The sequence below is a fragment of the Pagrus pagrus genome (assembly GCF_965226575.1).
Source record: "Pagrus pagrus genome assembly, chromosome: 1".
NCBI lineage: Eukaryota > Metazoa > Chordata > Actinopteri > Spariformes > Sparidae > Pagrus > Pagrus pagrus.
This window is the reverse complement of record NC_140185.1, coordinates 9,764,133-9,782,067: the sequence shown is the minus strand read 5'-3', so window position 1 is coordinate 9,782,067 and position 17,935 is coordinate 9,764,133.

Sequence of the window (17,935 nt, the reverse complement as noted above, 5' to 3'; positions counted from 1 at the left end):
AGCGAGGGTCTACTCACTGTCCACTCAGCAGCAGGGTCCTGAAGTTAATTGCTGTTCTTTAATTAAATGGACAATGTGCTTCCTTAGAAACCAGAGCTAATCAGATCGACTGGATGAATAACGATGACAGGCAGTTCTAATTAGAGCAGTACACTAAATCTTATTGTCTGTATGTGAGGTCTTGCTACCACACAATGTTAGCATATGTTCTGTATGTGTGTGTGGGTGTGTTAGACATAAATAAAAAACAACTGGCACACACATAATCAATTATAGACATCTGTACAATGCATGTATTGCATTAACTGTTGCATCCAGTCACAGCAAAGATGCAGAGTATCACAGGCTTCATACAATCAAAGTGACAAAAAAAAAAAGATAAAAGATAATAACATAATAAGGCATTCAGCGGGTGTACAAAGTGTGTAAAAAGATGAAAAAGTGATACAGAAGAACCACTAGAACAAAGATGGGGTTGTTCCTAAATGATTGCTAAAACTTAGAGCCTAGACCTTTTGTGCTTTTTCATTTTTTTCCTTTCCTTCAGGGTATATGTTCTCGTGCATGTAAAAGATCTTGAAAGCTAAAAAAGTCAAAGTCCGCACCAATAGATGCTCCTCTCTCCAACAGAAAACGCTGCTCCTGGAACGCCTCGTCAGTAGTCCTGCCTTTAATTCTGTGACTTTGTGACATCACACTTCATCACCATGTTTGCATAACTTATGTGTAGTTTGGCACGTGAGAATTGATTCAGCACAGCTGCCCTGTTGTTGTTAGCGGCTGGTTGCTGGCTCAGGCATGTATGATCTGACCAATCAGAGCAGACTGGGTATTCAGGAGGGGGGTTCTTAAAGAGACAGGAGCTAAAACAAAGCGTTTCAGAGGGGGAGTACAGTGCTGCAGCACTGGACAGTATGAGGAAACCAATGTGTGTTTTGCTCATTAAAGCATGGAATCCTAGTGACCAAAATAAAATTATGAACCTGAAAATGAGCATAACATTTCTCCTCTAAACTGCAAAGGGTGATGATGCTAAGTATTATATATTTATAAGTAAGTAATTTGCTCAAGTACTGCATAATTTTACACTACTATCTGCACTTATTGTAGAACATAGTTATAAAGAGTAGATAGAACAGAGTAAACCCATGTTGATGATCACCCTATAAAATAATGTTTACTTTTATAAATTAAATCAGTAGCGCCCAACCTGTTTTGCTTAGGGCCCCTTGTCAAATTTGTCTGACGTGTTTGCAGTTCTGCCAAGGAGACATTTCCTCACTAAACATCTCACATGGTTTCATTTATATAAATCTAAACATATAATCTTGTGCAATATTCTGGATAACCAGGACTTTTGCTTTTAAGAATAGAGGTAGGCCTACATATTGCAGATAATACCTCTATATTATATCAGAAATGGCTCGCAGCACTCTTGCCTCTAATTCTCTTCTGCACCTTTATGATTCCTGTCTGTTTCTGCTTTTCGTCTTCCTGCCTGCTACTTTTTTGGATTTGTTTCCCATCGCTGACTGACTGACTGCCTGTTGCTGATAACTGTTTTGATTTTGGATGAAGTAAACATTATTTAAATCCTATCTGCTCTGTTCCTGTGTCCAAACATAAATTACCAGAAAGAAAAACAATGCAAAAACGATTCTTATGAGAAATTTTCTGATCTGCCAAATCGGTGGCTGAGGATTGTTTAGGTTTAGGCAACTAAGACTGCTTTGTTAACACGGGGAAAGATTGTCGTCATGGTTAAAAGAAACTCAGATTGACTGTTGGTGAGAGACAGGTTACAAATGGCAGCTTACGATGCCAACGTCAGACACTTTGTATCCCCAACACTACACCTTTTTACAATGTTCTGAAGCATTGAATTATTATTATAATTTTTTAGTCATTTTGTCGTTTTAAGCATCTGATCTTCCATCTTTGTGCTGCACAAGGAAACAGGAAACACAAACTGAATTCCCATCAAGAGAAACCTAAAGTCCAGACCAAGTACTTTAGTTTAGCTGCATTCAGCGTTGAGTCTAATCACAACCAACATCGGCTGAAACAGCCTCTCTAATCACAACAGGGTGGCGGTTCTAAATAGGGATTTACAACCCACATTAAAATCAACACAGGTTTCCTGGTTACCACAAGACTGAGCATGACAACCATGTTCTTGTTTTTTAAAGCAACATCAGATCTGTTTATGAGGAACTATAAGTATGACTGGAACACGTCTTTGACCAATCAAACTGTTTGGTTGAAACTACCTGTTGTTTTACAGTTTCCTTACTCACTTTGCTTAAGGAATATACATGCTGAAAATATTAGACAGACCTGCAGTGTTCACATGGTCACTGACCTAAATAAAAAAGCCGTCCTCCATCATTTCCTTTAAAAGGACGACTAGGCATTTACTTACAGGTCAAACCTCGGAGACCTGACGGAGGCACTGAGGGCCCAACTAAGATATGTGAGATGCAATATAAACAAATAGCGAACAAATTGGACTTCAGGCAACAAATAAATTCTGCAGTCTTAAACAAGGCCGGCTTTATTCTACAGCGGGTGGGAAGTGGTGATTTTAACCTGTAAAGGTACGAGTAAGCAGGAGCAGATGGGGACAGCAAGCAAGCTTCTTGTGGTAAAGCCCTCAAATTGCTCTGTGTAAATGTTTGGTTTTATTGTTCGGCTGTCTTTACTGTTCCCTGTAAAATTTGGGTTTCTGAAGGTCGTCATCACAGTAAAATGCAGAACGCAAGTACCAAGGAAGTTGTGTCACTAAGAAACCATGATTTGAGCAAGCCGGGATGAATTGAAAGCATTCGATCTGGTTAATTAAAACCATCTGATGACGAGCGACAAATGGTCTACTGCAGAGAGTGCTGAGGAGGTAACTATCGGCTATAGGTCTGTAACGCGATGGTATTGTCTTTCTTACTGTCAACCTTTGAAGAGAGAGAGCAAAGATGATCGTGTTTACTCCCCTGAATACTCTGAATACGCTGTAAGATCAAGTCATTATTAGTAAAATGAGTGATTTTCCTGTTTACGTTTTCCATCTGTAGACAGCACAGAGAGCAGAGGATGAAACTTGTTACAAACAGTTTCACATGTCTGTGAATGGATGTTTCAGGGAAACAGAGAGTACCAGATGGAATTCATTCTGGTCCATTCAGGCTGAGCCTAACGGCAAAATAACTGACCAGTATATCTGATGATACTGTACCAGTTTCTTTCTCAGTTGTTTCTCATTAAAAAAGATTTGTACAATATGGCCTGAATTTTAATTAGCATATAAAAAAACAACAGTGTTGATGTTATGTTAAAGACCCGAAGGATACTAAAAAACACCCACCCCAGCCACAGTCTGTTCACCCAGCTGCCGTCTGCCCAAAGATACAGAAGTATCCGCTGCAGTTTCTTTCCTCATGCTGTGACAGCCCTTAATTCATCCTCAACTATCCATCACAAAAAACTTACATTGCGTAGTACAACACCATGTTGTAAACTGACAAGTAAACGTAGCATTGAACCTTTTCAACCTTTGGACTGCGTTGCAGAGATGTCTACTAAAGTAAGCATGCTAACCAGCTAGCCTCGACCCATCCTGTCTCCTAATGCCACTTTGTATCTTAAAAGATGATAGTCCGATAGCCCCCATAGTTTCAGCTGGGAGATGTAAAAGTAGTGAATTTGCTACTTAGTCTGATAACTAAACAAAATAAACTCAGAAAATGTCAAGAAAGTAGATATTTCTACACTTATTCTCCTTACTAAACAGAAAAATGCAACCAAACACCTTCGTGTCTCTCTTTTCCCAAGCTTTACTGCCTTGTTAGCTCATCGTAAAACACACTTCGAACTGGACATAGATGAATTAAAACTCCCCAACACAGACTTGGTTTGTCTTTCCATTCTCACCTCTGGTTTGGACAAAATAAATACTCAATTCACCACGTAAGACGTGAACATTTTCCAGCTCTACATGCCATTTTCGTCTGCTGCGGACACCTAACACCTCTTAATGCCTCTCCCCAGCTCAGCCCTGTATCTCCTGTCTTCAAACTGATCTCCATTGGTCTTCAAGGCTGTGTTCTGTCTGGTGTCCAGCCGTTTTCACTGGAAGGCCAGTTGACTGAGCCCCGTTGCGGTGACTCCCATGGTCATCTGAAGTTACGGTGCACGCAGAATCAAGTCAGCTAATAGGGCTACTCCGCTTATGGTAGCTTGATGCTACAGCCAAAGAGAGCTACAGCAAAGACTAGCAAGTTCAGTATGATGAGCAGCAGTTAGTGGCTATGCTGCCCCTTATAGTTTTGGAGATACCTTCAAATTCTGGTCATTTTTTTCAAATGACACCTTTAATCAGTTAATTGGTGTAGAACGCACCACATGGTGGATAAACACTATTTTTGTTTATTTACGTAATCATTTTTCTGTCACCGTTTTAGTCTTGAAAATTTATAAGATATGTGATCATCATGCTGCTGCTGTTTTTATTTTATTTTATCAGTCACACACCATCATTGCCTTAGAAGAAGGTTCTTTGTGTCAGACAGCAGAGTGAAAATCAGGGATTTTCCACTTGTGTCAAACTGAGATCAGAGATAGCGTTCTCACATGAGGACTGATGTGTGAAGTTAATTACATAAACATCACAGTAAGCAAAAAGTTTAGCACCTCTTATGAGAAACAGGCAGCTGTGTGTGTGTGTGTGTGTGTGTGTGTGTGTGTGTGAAACTCTGTGGCCGTACCTGCGTTTGTTGAATGTCTTGGTGTGTGTGTGACTGAATGGGCACATCTGTGTGGTCTCTATCCCCGTTTAGCCTGACATTCACCTCCCACCATGACATAGAGCAGAGGCAGAGAAGGGGTTGTTGAGGAACAAAGGGGTTAATAGGATCTGGGACAGGCTCTCTCAGGTCTATAGGAACACAGCCATGACAGTAAGTCTGTCACACTAAATGCCTGATTGAGCCAGAGCAATTCCAACTCAGCTTTTTATCCTTGGCTTTTGGTCGCTCTGCGTCATACATTATTGTGTGACACAGACACATCATCCGTTAATCTGAGACTCCTAATTAAGAACTTATTGTGATTTCATTCAAAACAACATCCAGTGATGATAGAAGGCAGTAAATAATCATAATATCATACTGTCTGGTCAAATCATAAGTAATGCTTTGTTTTCCTCTTCTTTATACAAATCCATATACAGTATAACACTTTGGAAACTCTTAGCTCTGACCTCCTGTGCATCACATGTTGAGACCAAAAGGTTTCCCGTAACATCATTGTCACATAATCATCTGACTTCCATTATTGGTTTACTCCTATTTATTTATTTCCCCTGGCAGGCGAACAGAGGCGAGGTGACGTAGAGTCGCCTGAGTCTGCCGGCTGGGAGTGGTGTGTAGTACATGAAGCAAGCTGTTAGGGCTGAGGACAACAGCTTGGCTGAGTAAAGAGCATGGCTCATACTGCAGTGATTAAAACAAGCAGAGATACGGTGCATTTGTGTCAATATTGATCACTCTCTTGTTCTGTGTCATCATTCTCCCATGCCTTTTTTCTTTTGCTAATAGAGCACACATGTGTAATATGTAGGGCACATTACTGTACTTTATTAGAAATGCCAAGATTTGATGTTCTCTTGAGATCTTGTGTTTTATATTTGCTGAAAAGGTGCATTTCTAATTCTTGAGTTACTTTTAGAACAGCATCTTGCTCCTGCAGAAAGGAACAGCATTGTATTCAGTGTCAAGTATCTGTATTTGATATCTTCGACATTCAATTTTCTCCACAAGAACTATTATTTCAATAAGAGTCCGCCATTTAAAGGAGACACATTATGCTAATTTTCAGGTTCATAATTTTATTTCGGGGTACTGCTAGAGTTTTTTTTGCTGTGCTGTGCTCGATCAATTCTTACATGCCAAACTAGCTGTGAAGCACAAGTTATGCAAATGAGTGACAGGCTGATGTTGTGTGATGTCACAAAGTCACAGAATTACAGGCAGGACTATTGACGAGGTGTTGAGGAGCAGCGTTTTCTGTGGGAGAGAGGAGCTTCTGTTGGTGCAGACGCTGACGTTTTTAACTTTCAGACCTTTTACACATACTTATACACAAGAAATTAAAAAAATAAATAAATAAAAAGCATAATAGATCTTCTTTAAGATTTGCTAAAAAACTGCATGTCTGATTCTTAAGTTATTTTTAAATTAGCATGTAGTTTCTATAGTATGGAACAGAATTGTATTTAGATTCAAGTGGTATTAGGTAACTTTCAATATTGACTTCCCTCAACAGGATGACCTATTATCTCAGGATGACCTATTATCTCAGTAAGATAGAGCTTGAAACCCAAAGGCCAACAGTTAATGTTCCTGTATTGATCTTCTTAAACAAATACTGCCATGGTCCCCATCAAAATGGCATCTAATGCCAATTTGCTGCTTTGGAAAATTGGCGTGTTTTAAAATTGTAATTGAGTCCTTATGTAAATAAAAGTGATACCACATTGTCTACCAATTACTTTTCCATTCAGAATATATCAAACAAGAAAATAGAGGGTATGTTCCTTTTATGAATAACCAAGAAAACTGCTGATTTAAACATCAAACTGACTCCACAATGTTCATATAATAATACTAATCTGGATTGAGTTTGGTCACAGTCCCAGTTTTTCTCTCATTTTGTATTTCTTTTGTAAGACAGTATCTTGAAAATCAGACTCAAGCCCATGAAACATGGTCCTTGAATGGTCTGAAAACTCTCCAGGGTTGAAACACCACTAATAGCACCCTTTCACAATGTCCTCAAACCCGTCAGAAGTTCAGAAATGTTCGTTTCGTGCAGAGGGGCCTGTCAGCAAGCACAACAATGGAGATAGTTTGAACAGAAACGAGTCTCATGTGTTTTTGCTTAACGTTGCCTGGGCCATTGTTTACACAGAGAAGAGAGAGACACACTGAGTCCAGCTGCTCCGGAATATTTGGGCCTCGCAGTCTTTAACACATCTTCGTTGTTGCTCTCTCCAACCCTCTCCTGCAGCTGCAGTCGTGCACCATGCTGTCCCACTGAATGCACAGCAGGGACAGATTGCTGTTATGATGGGGATATCTGTATGAATATGCAGTGTACTGCCCAACACCTGTTGCATCTCCAGCTCATTCTGGCTGTAATGAAGCTTAAGTTCAATCAGGAATATCTTTACGTTGCTCAACATTCACTTTTCTCCCTCTCCCTCTTCTCCTGCTTCCTTCATAATCAGCTGACTCTGGGTGTTTACTCTTTCGGTTTAACAAACCAGATTTTGCCACAGCCTTCTTGAGCCAATCATGATGTTGCTCACCAAGAGCCCACTCCTCTTCACATCCATCCAGATCTCAGCCAATATCTGCATCCAGTCACTACCACCGTTAGTGTCTAGACTCCATCAGAGGGAATCCTCTGCAACCCACAGCTGCATTGCTCCCTTAAAATAGATGACATCATGTTAGGGTCTGATCGCCAAAACTATTTCTAATACTAACATATTTCTCCTAATTGTGCACATTGCAATAAACACTCTTATTAGGTCTCTCCTGATTAAAATATTATAAGCTACAGGTAGCAGTGTTGATAAATAGTGGCAGGCGAATCCATCTCTTTGTCACCTTTTTAAAAGAAAAATGATGATGATGAACATTCTAAGGAGAAAAAACTGCATGAAAACATGGAGTAGAGCAGGGTCAGAAGCAGGGAGGGGGGTTATATTTTATTTCAGTTTTGCTGAAGGCAGGGTAGCGCAACTTTTTTAGGAGAGCAGTGGAGTCTTTTAACTTTAACTTTAACTCGTCATCCCTGATTTATATTATATTCTTAAACATATCAGAGTACAACAAAATCTGATCCAATTAATATCTACTTTTAATATTTGGAGGCGGGGTTGCGCCAGTTCCTAGTCATTAATCGTTAAACAACTTTGTACCACTTCAGTACTATCAGAATTATATTGAAATACAAAAGGGTAGAGTGTCAGTTTTCTTCCTACCCAGTCAAGAATAAATGTTCGTAATATACATTTCTGCGAACCATGGGTGTATTGAAACTCTGCATTTCTTAATGTTGTAACTAAAAGATTCATTTGGTTCATTTTCAGTTTAATCTTATGACAACTGTGTTATGATCTGGTTAGGTTAAGGCACAGAAACCACTTGGTTTGGGTTAGGAAAAGACTATGTTTTGGCGTGTATTATCTTCCTGTCAAAAATATCAGGTTTTGTCTTCACAAAAGAGGAAATGAGAGAGTGAACATGTTTACAAGCTTTCTCTGCCTGTCTCCCACTTAAACACTCCCTGGAACCTGAGCGGCGTTCATGTCCATTTCAATCCAGCAGCCATTTGATCCAGTGCCGACAGCCTCGAGACCTCTGACTGCGCTGTGGCTTCAGGGCCCAGAGCAACCCGAGCCGGGAGGGTTAAAGTTCTGAGCTGGCACAAGGGGGCATGAAAGCTTTTCTAATCGTGACAGAGTGTTCATTAATCATGGTCACAGAAAGCTCTAATATAGGAAAGGAGGCAGATCTGATCTCAGCTCTGGTTCTCTGATCCTTCACCAGATCTGTAGTGGGCTCCAGATGTGAGGCCTGATCACACACACAGGTCCATGCACACACATTGTCTTGCACGATACATCCACATGCATTCACACTCACATGGGAGTTTTTTAAAACTTGTGCAGGACGTTGTCCTCAAAGAGCAGAGAGGCAGGGTGTGTTTGTTTTGACAGAACGTAGCTCAAATGTGGCATGATTCTATTAATGAGGTGGAGACAGCAGCTTTCACCTGGAGGTGCGACAGCCAGGCCTGAGATACTTCACTATGACAAGTCGTCTAGGCCATAAATACATACTTCACTTGCACATACATGCATACTCTCATGCATATACATACATACAGCCTTGCACATACGTAATTACTGGTACTAAGCACTTGCACATACATGCATACTCTCAAGCATATACATACATATGGGCTTGCATGTACATGCATACTCTCAGTAGTGTATATGCGTGTGAGTACATATATGTGCAAGTTGAGTATCTATATGCATGAGAGTCATGTTAAGTTACTGCTAGTGAAAAGACAACATTTACTGTAATACTGCGTCATAATAAAAGCCTTTAAATTACTTAATAATGGGGCTTTTATTGTGAAGAAGTTAAAGAAAATGTAGGTGAATTAGCGGAGCGGAGCGGAGCGGAGCGGTGATTCTTTGATAGTGCTGGGAAAGCGGGGAAAACACTCAGACTCATCTCAGGGATGTGACGTGCTCAGTGCCAATGTATGTCAGGGAGAGCACTAGGTGATTTGCCTCTCTGAAATGCACTGCCACTGGGTTACACTTTAAAGAGATTGACATTTTTTGTGGTGCAAGATATGGTGCCTCTGACTTTCATGGTTGTACCTGTTACCAGGTGGGTGTACGTAGTACACTTATAAGTGAAACTGCATTGAGTGCAGAAACCACACTGATAATTACCTGGTAGAAGATGGAGGAAAGTGGACCTTGTAGGAGGGGTGAGATCAGATTTTATCAGCATTTGTCTTAGTTAGGAGGACGCTTGTACAGTACACTGCTTTTGGTGAATTAATTTTCGGGCTTTGGATCAGAGCTCAAAATGTGCCAGTGTTTTTGTATAATTTTTTCATAATCTTTACCCAAAGCTGAGTATGTTAAAAAGTATTGGGGCCATTGTTTGAGGGGGCCTGCCATTATTGAGCGTGCACTTCTGCACTGCGATAATTGAGTCCATCCTCACCTCCTACATTGCCATTTTGTACACTGCTGCGTAGGACAAAAGCAGACTGCAGTGTACCATAACTCTGTTGAGAGAGAGATTGGCTGTAATACCTCCAGGGACTTCAGGCAAGCAGGCCAACCTCTCCCACACCAGACACAAACTTTGTTTGCAGCTCTCCTCCAACAGGAGGCTGCGGTCCATCTGGACCTAAACTTCATGCCACAAGAACAGTGTCTCCAAATCTGCAGCTGGCCTCATCATATCTTTCATTTAAATAACATATTGTGGGTTTTTTTGTATATATTTTATTGTTATTTTGTAGAACTTGCTTATCTTTGCAGTTTTTCCACTCACTGTTTATTGTTAAGCACCAAATCAAGAAGATAAATACCTTGCATATGAAAACTTACTCTGCAATAAATCTGATTGATTTTAAATCATATACTTGATGGTATATATGTATAATATAGTATAGTATAGTATAGTATAGAATAGTATAGTATAGTATAGTATAGCATAGTATAGAGATTATTAATAGCAAATTTGAAAGTTCTGTTTCTCGATTACAAGTCATCCATATTTCCCAGCAGCAGACTGACTATTAGAGCTGGGACTCCAAAACTTAGCAGATACACCAAAAAAGCTGCAACAAGGTTTTGCTAGTGATTAGCGGCAGGCTGCCAGGTAGCTTGTGATAACAGCAGGTGTCTGTGGTGTGTAGTTGATGTATGTTGGGCCCAGTAGAGGGCAGCAAATGCCACACAATGATAGAATTACTATGTTCTGTAGAGTTTTTCCAAAGCTGTATGAGATTACTGATACTTGAATTGAGCAGTAGATAATTGCAATTTAATCAGTTAATGTACCATCCATTTGAATAAGTAATATAACTGTGTTTGATATTAAGAACTCTAATACAGTGAATTATTTAGAGTTTCTTCTTATCCTTATTTCTCTGTTTCAGCAGGAACAGTTATCACACACACAGTCACATGAAGCATTTATCTGCAGTAATGTTTCTGTCTACCAACAAAGCTCTTTACTGTGCTGTACTATTGGAAGCTGCTTCAGTAAAGAAGATTCAAGTGTCTGAAAATTGTTTTCTGATGGGACTGGGGGACAAATGCAATTTCAGTCTCCACAATTCAGTTTGCAGATCCTCCATCACAGTTACACTTTAACTATGATGTAGTTGCTGTGGCCATCTGTTCCAGTATCGAAGGCCTAACCATTGGGTGAGCCAGCTCTAACCTATTTGTAATGTTGAAATGTAGCTGCATGTGAATGCTTTGTAAAAGTTGCCACTGAGGATCAGTTGATCTTAAAATGTTGTGCTTGTCTCATGGAGTGGTCAGTCCCAATCCACCTGAGGGTAGAAGACTACTGCTACAACCTCCCGTTGTGGGATCCCACGGTAAGGAAAGGTTTTTATTAGGATTTTAGGCTACATATATAATTGCATGTCAGACAATTAATTATCATATCTGATCAAAAGCACAGGTGAGCTGAAAATGTTGTGGTCTTCTGAATTTCCAGGTGAATTCAAGTGACTGCTGCCACCTGATGCCCATCATCACCCCAGCATACCCTCAGCAGACACCAGCTGGAGTGTGTCTCTCTCCACCTTTACCATCATCACGGAGGAGATCAACAGAGGTACAAAGTATCTCAGCTGATTTAACTTATGGGCCCATTAACTTCACCCTAACAACATGATTTAACACATCTCAGAAATGCTGTTGGTTTCTCCAAACCATGTTACACTCACAACTTCAACAATACTACAAGGATTCTGTTCTGTAAACAAAGTCACGATTTTGTTTTACTCTGACTTCAACAAGCTTTCCCTTCATTCACAGGCCATGTCATCACTGAAGAAATTCAGCAGGAAAAAGCAGACTGGCCCAAACTTTCTGAGACGCCAGACTTTCATTCAACGTACAATTATGCCTGGGGTCCAGGGTATAATTGGCCGTTTTTGACTACTTTTGATTTCACTTTTGTATTTCACCTTAAAAACTGTTTACCTTGTCTTGTTTGGTGTCATTTTTTTCACCACAACCTCACATGTGTGATTTTACAGTTACTTTTTTTCATGTTGACATACTGTATTAACACACTGGACCTAAAATCACACAAAAAACATCAAATCTGAGTAGGAAAAAGTTAGATTTTTTAATGTGAAAACCACAAACATGTTTAATGAACCATTTTTATCACTTAGAATGTAAATATAGATCGTCAATTTCAAAAACTTATGTACAAATTTAGCAAACAACAAAGTTATGTATAACTATTTACATTAAAATGCAGGCAATGCCTCAGGTGTTGTGCCTCAGGTGCCTCAGGTGTTGTCACCTGATTGTTTACAAAACAATCAGGTGTAACAATAAGATGCCACACAAATTATTTGTGCCACTTCAAAAAACAGTTCCTGTCCACCACAAGAGAGAGAGGCACATCACAGGCCGGACACTTCCAGGGTGTGTCCCTCTCCCTGTGTTCCACCTTGAGGCACCGTTGACACTTCAGTCTACCTTTGGTGGCTTTTTGGCCAGCATCTGTGGCTGTGACAATGTTTTTTTTTTACGATTACGCATGGAAGGTCCTTGATGTGATGATGTAGCTTTCAGTTTGAGGAAGAAGTGCTGAGCTAGTGAGCAGTTGTGAACTGATGTTGATTTAAAAAACTGTTGTTGAGATTCAACATTAAATACACAAAGCTGGACTATTTCTTGGCTGGGCACAGTCACTTGGAAGTGACTGTGCCCGACCAAGAAATAGTCTTGGCATCTTGACATTTTTACACACTTGTGTTTTTGTACGGATTACCTTCAGAGAGAGCCCCGCCTGCTGCTCCTGTTCAGTTTGTTTCCAGTCTTTGTGCTAAGCTAAGCTCAGCTAGCTGGCTGCTGGTGGTAGCTACATATATTAAAGACAGCTTAGTGTATTTCCTTCTCCTTTAACATGCCCAGTATTGTGGTAAGATGCAAATCTATTTCACCAACCAGCTCTTACTAAAATTGTTTCAATAAAATGTTTTTTTTCCTGTTCTGTACAGGAATCAGTGCCTACAATTTCACAGGCCACCAAGAGTAAAGAGAATCAAGAACTGGCTCCAGGGGCCGAAGGCTCCTGCTCAGCTGACTCTTCTACAGCAGTATCACTCTGTGAGAAGCCGCCTCTTTCTGTGAGCTCACAGAGCACTAAGACTCTGAGCCTGAGCCACTGACCAAAAAGTTCAAACTTCACCTGGTATGAAAAATAATCTCTGAAGGTGTTTAACTGATGTAAAGAAATCCCTTTTCTGTGACTAACCTGGCTGTCAGCTCCCTCCCTCTCACCTGTAGAGCTCTCTGACTCTCTTCCATCCCCGACAACCCTGCCACAGTTGTGAAACGTGGCATCAAGTTTCAACTTGTCAGGTAAACTTCTGACTTCTCTCGAGATGCACATGTTCCTTCTTTTCACTACCTTGTCATGTGCCTCATATGGCAGACATCCTCACGTACAGTATTCATGTTGAGATTCACTGGAGGCCTGTTGGAAGTTAGAGTGATGTCATATCTTCTCACCACAAGAGGGCAATGAAGCCTTTCTGCTGGCCTCTCCCTGAACATATCAAGGAAACAGTGCTTCCACTGCTTCTCCACCCTCCCTCTCTCCCTCACCATCTCTCTCCCTCTCCTTCTCCCTCTCCTTCTCCCTCTCTCTCCCTCTCCCTCTCCTTCTCTCCTTCTGCTCGAGGTTTCTTCCTGTTAAAAGGCAGTTCTTTTCTGCCTGCCTGTTGGCCGTCAGACTAGAGGCTATGTTTGGCGAACGCTGCCCATCACCGCAAACACACCATCCCCACCGTGAAGCATGGCGGTGGCACCATCACGCTGTGGGCATGCTTCTCGGCATCAGGCCCTGGAAAAGAAAGAAAATGAATGCAGCAAAATATAATTAATCAAATATATGAATCTGGTTGTCCTGGAGGAGAGAATTTGTTTTCCTGCAAGACAATGACCCGAAGCATATAGCGAAAGCTACACAGAAGTGGTTTAAAGACATCAAGGTGAATGTTCTGGAGTGGCCGAGTCAAAGCCCAGACCTCAATCTAATAGAGAATTTGTGGCTGGACTCGAAAAGGGCTGTTCACGCCCGATCCCCATGCAACCTGACAGAGCTTCAGCAGTTTTGCTAAGAAGAATGGAGTAAAATTGCAGTGTCCAGATGTTCAAGCCTGATTTAGACCTATTCACACAGACTCAGTGCCGTGATTGAGGCCAAAGGTGCATCTACTAAATACTGACTTGTAGTGGGTGAATACTTATGCAATTCATTATTTAACATTATATATATATATTTTATTTAAAAAATATATATATATAAATATTGGGGGGGGTGTACAAGCCACATTATATTGACCATGATTCCATTTATAAAAGCAATAAAAGGGGCAAACATCCAAGAAGGTGTACACTTTTTCTAGGCACTGTATGTGGGCAAGATGGGGTGAGACACAGATAACTGAATCAGGCTAGAGGTACACAACAGCACTGAGGTGATGTTCACATGATGCTCTATATTTATATATTTGCTTGTTTATCTATTAGCCCATATCTGCTTCACATCGAAGCTACCTGATACTGCAGTGTATACTGTTCATGTTATAATGAACCAAAGATGTCAATGAATGGTGGCTAGAGGAAAAGCAAAGGGATCCCCCAAGTCTTAAGAATCATCTTGCAGCGATCGTAAAAGTCGGTACCAATTTTGCGGCAATGCTTCCAGCAGTTGTTGAGATATTTGAGTGTGCATCAAAACTGTGTTCCAACTGACACATCATTAAAGTCATAATCTTGAAGACTTTCATTTCAATAAATGTCTGTTATCATCATCGATCGCCAAAGTAAGTATCGCAAGGCTGACTGAGTCTATTGCCTACTAATGAAAGCCAATGTATTTGCAGCATTAAGAACAAATTGTCCGGGACGACATTCCCTGGAAAAATCACAAGCAGTGCACAGGTAATGATGCGTTTTACCATCACCCAGCCATGACCACAGATGATGACACTTGAAAAACAGGTGCAAATCCAGAGATGTCACACAGGCAACACTGTTTGCATCTCAAACCTGCAATTACCACTTATCTCCATAGGTGCCGCCAAAGAGAATGAAGCAGAGATCTTAGAGATTGTTACTTTAAAGCCCCACAGTTTGATTGCATAATGAAGCGACATTATAAGATTTTCATTTTGCCAAAAACAGCTACATTTAAAAGTTTTGGTCATCATTTTATTGATAGACCACCAAGACAGTCTGAAGAAACTCAGTGGTGAATAGAAGAGATGAGGCAGTGTGTGGGAAGTTGTTTACTTAGTTTTCTGTCCTGTGATCTCAAAGAAGACTGAAAGTCTTTAATCTTTCTTTCAAGGCACCACTGACAAACAGTTGTTTTGAGCATGAAGGTGGTATGCCTCAGCATCCAATTTAGTGGAGCAAGCGCCCCCTCTACCCCCAAAACCGAAAGGCCCTGCTGTCTCCTCAGATGAAAGCAGGTGCACAGTGACAGGGAGTAAATGTCAGACCGTGGCTCCAGTGAAGCCAACTGGGGCAGCGCAAGACTAAAGGAGTGAGTCACAGATGTACCCTGCAGTGCAATGTGGAAGATGTTAGAACTCAGTAAGCCTGGGGATTATTAGCTCCTAAATCATTAGCCAGATTTAATGGTTAACAGTCATAGTTTCTGTGCCGCATACAACATTTTCCCAGGCAAGCCATCAGTGATGCCTGTACACCCACACAAATGATGTCAAACTATGTCAGTGCAGTCGGTCCACTGATTCAGAGGGGACTCTTTTCTGACTTCTACCCAGAGGGCAGTCAGAGAGGTAAACAAGCAGGTGGACCAGCTGGCACGTGTGATCAATAGTGCCAGAGCACAGTCGACAGTCAGACCAGTGGAGGGTTGCTCAGGGACTGTGAGTCAGGGAGTGCTGCTCACTGGAGTGGAAAGAGTTGGTTCATGTTTTACTTTTCTGTCTTTATATGGGAGAGGACATAGTGTCCAGTATGCTCAGTGTCCATGTTTCATTTTACATATTGGATTTTTCAGGGGACAGAACATGAAACCATGAAATCATATATGAGACTGTAATCAGCAGCTCTTTGAAATACTGAAAATTGGTACCACTTTCACAGGCACTTTTTATTATTTATGAGTTGTAACAAATAGCTTTATTAATGGATAGTTAATCATTACTAATACTTAATCATTTGACCAGTTGATAGAGCAACTTGTCTTGCAGGTGAGTTATTAATTATCAGGTCATTAAAAATGTTAATGTTAAAAAGTTATTATTAAAGGCTGATAAACTATTATTCTGCACTGATATATGTTAGTAAAGTCATGCAATACATTCAAACTCAATAAGTAATATGATGCAGCTAATCCTAATATTTTAACCATGAACCCTACACTCACAATAATCTGCCTAAAACTGTGACTTTTAATGCAAAGTTGTTCTATCATGTTGAGTCAATGTATATACATTAGACAACTAGATGTGTGATTTATTACAGGAGGCAGAATAACACATTTTAAAAGCATCACTTTTATGTGTCATACTTGAATAATAAACACTTTAAAAACACATTCTGTTTCCCTCAACTTTATTTGTGATAAATGAATAAACACATAAGGGTTATGTGTAAGTCTGCATTAATACAATTACATTTAATCAGACAAAGTTATTTGAATGATTTATATTGAAATAATGTGACAGAAAAGTTTTCATTTAATCTGACCATTTAAATTCAATTTATCAAAATCAAAACATTAAAATTAGACGGAAACTGTATATGTTAAAACACTTAAAGTAAATCTAAACTAAGTCTAAAATAAATGCTGAGTAAGTGTTTATAAAGAAGGATCCAGATAAAAATAAAACTGGTGCCAATAAAAAATACGAGAGCTATTGACCGAAATCTAGAAAAGCTCTCTGTACATACGCTTTTGAGACAGTCCACACCTTCAGGCTGTCTACTGTTACAGGCTTTAATGATGGATCATGGGGGATAAATGTCACTGGTAAAGATTCAGATGCTCTACATACTGTATGTGTTCAGAGCACATTATCTGGTCATATAAGATAATGTATTTCTGTTAGTTTAAACCCATATCATCAAGTCTGCAGTGGTAAAAGCTGATGTTATAAATGGATTGTAGTCCAGATGCTCTGCAGCCCTTCTCCAGAAGGTCAGAGGTAAAATGGTCTGTTGAAGGCATCTACTCAATGAACTAAAGAGCTAAAAAGACACAGGATGGAGGATAAACGCCAGCCAGAGACATTTTTCACAACCTGGTAACTCAAAAGTCTTCAATAACCATTTCATTAACTCTCAATATTACCATTAGTTATAACTTATATATCAGAAAACCCCTCTGCATCCTACTCCTTTATTGTAGAAATACACATTCAATTACATATGCAGCGTAAATATATGTGGGTTGTTTTGGTGCATCTTTGTATAGTCGCAGAGTCACTGCAGGCCCACACAGAGAGAAGATTACACTGCAGATAGATCAACAAAATCTTATTTACTAAGGCTCTGAGGAGGGCAGATTTAAGGAATAAAGAAAGAGAAGCATGTCTGTATCAAATGCTTTACAGCCTTGTGCCAGGAACTTTATTTCATAACCTTTACACTTAACAGGATGTGCCATATTTTGTCCTTTCATGTTTAAAGGATTTATTCCGAAGCACCACAGAAGCATCTTGGGAAAACATTTGCTCACATTCACTTTAACGCAGTCAGTATATTGTGACAACTACAACTACAGTTGGTGAAAAATCACATCTCATCCAATCAACTTAAAAGTAAATACATTGAATAAAACAGAAGTCAAATTAAATTACTTTTTCACTTTCCTCTGGACCCTGAACCTCAAGCACATCTGGAGCTTTGGTTGATGGTTCATCCGAGTGAGGGGAAAGGAGTCATGCATTATTTTTTGAAAGGGAAGAAAAAAAGCTGATTAGGAAGCATGACTTGATATGATGAGTGTAATTAGGCGCGGGGATGTGTTTTCCATTCGACTGGGCTCATGGGATACATACATCCACATTTTAGACATTGTGGTTTCCGACTCAC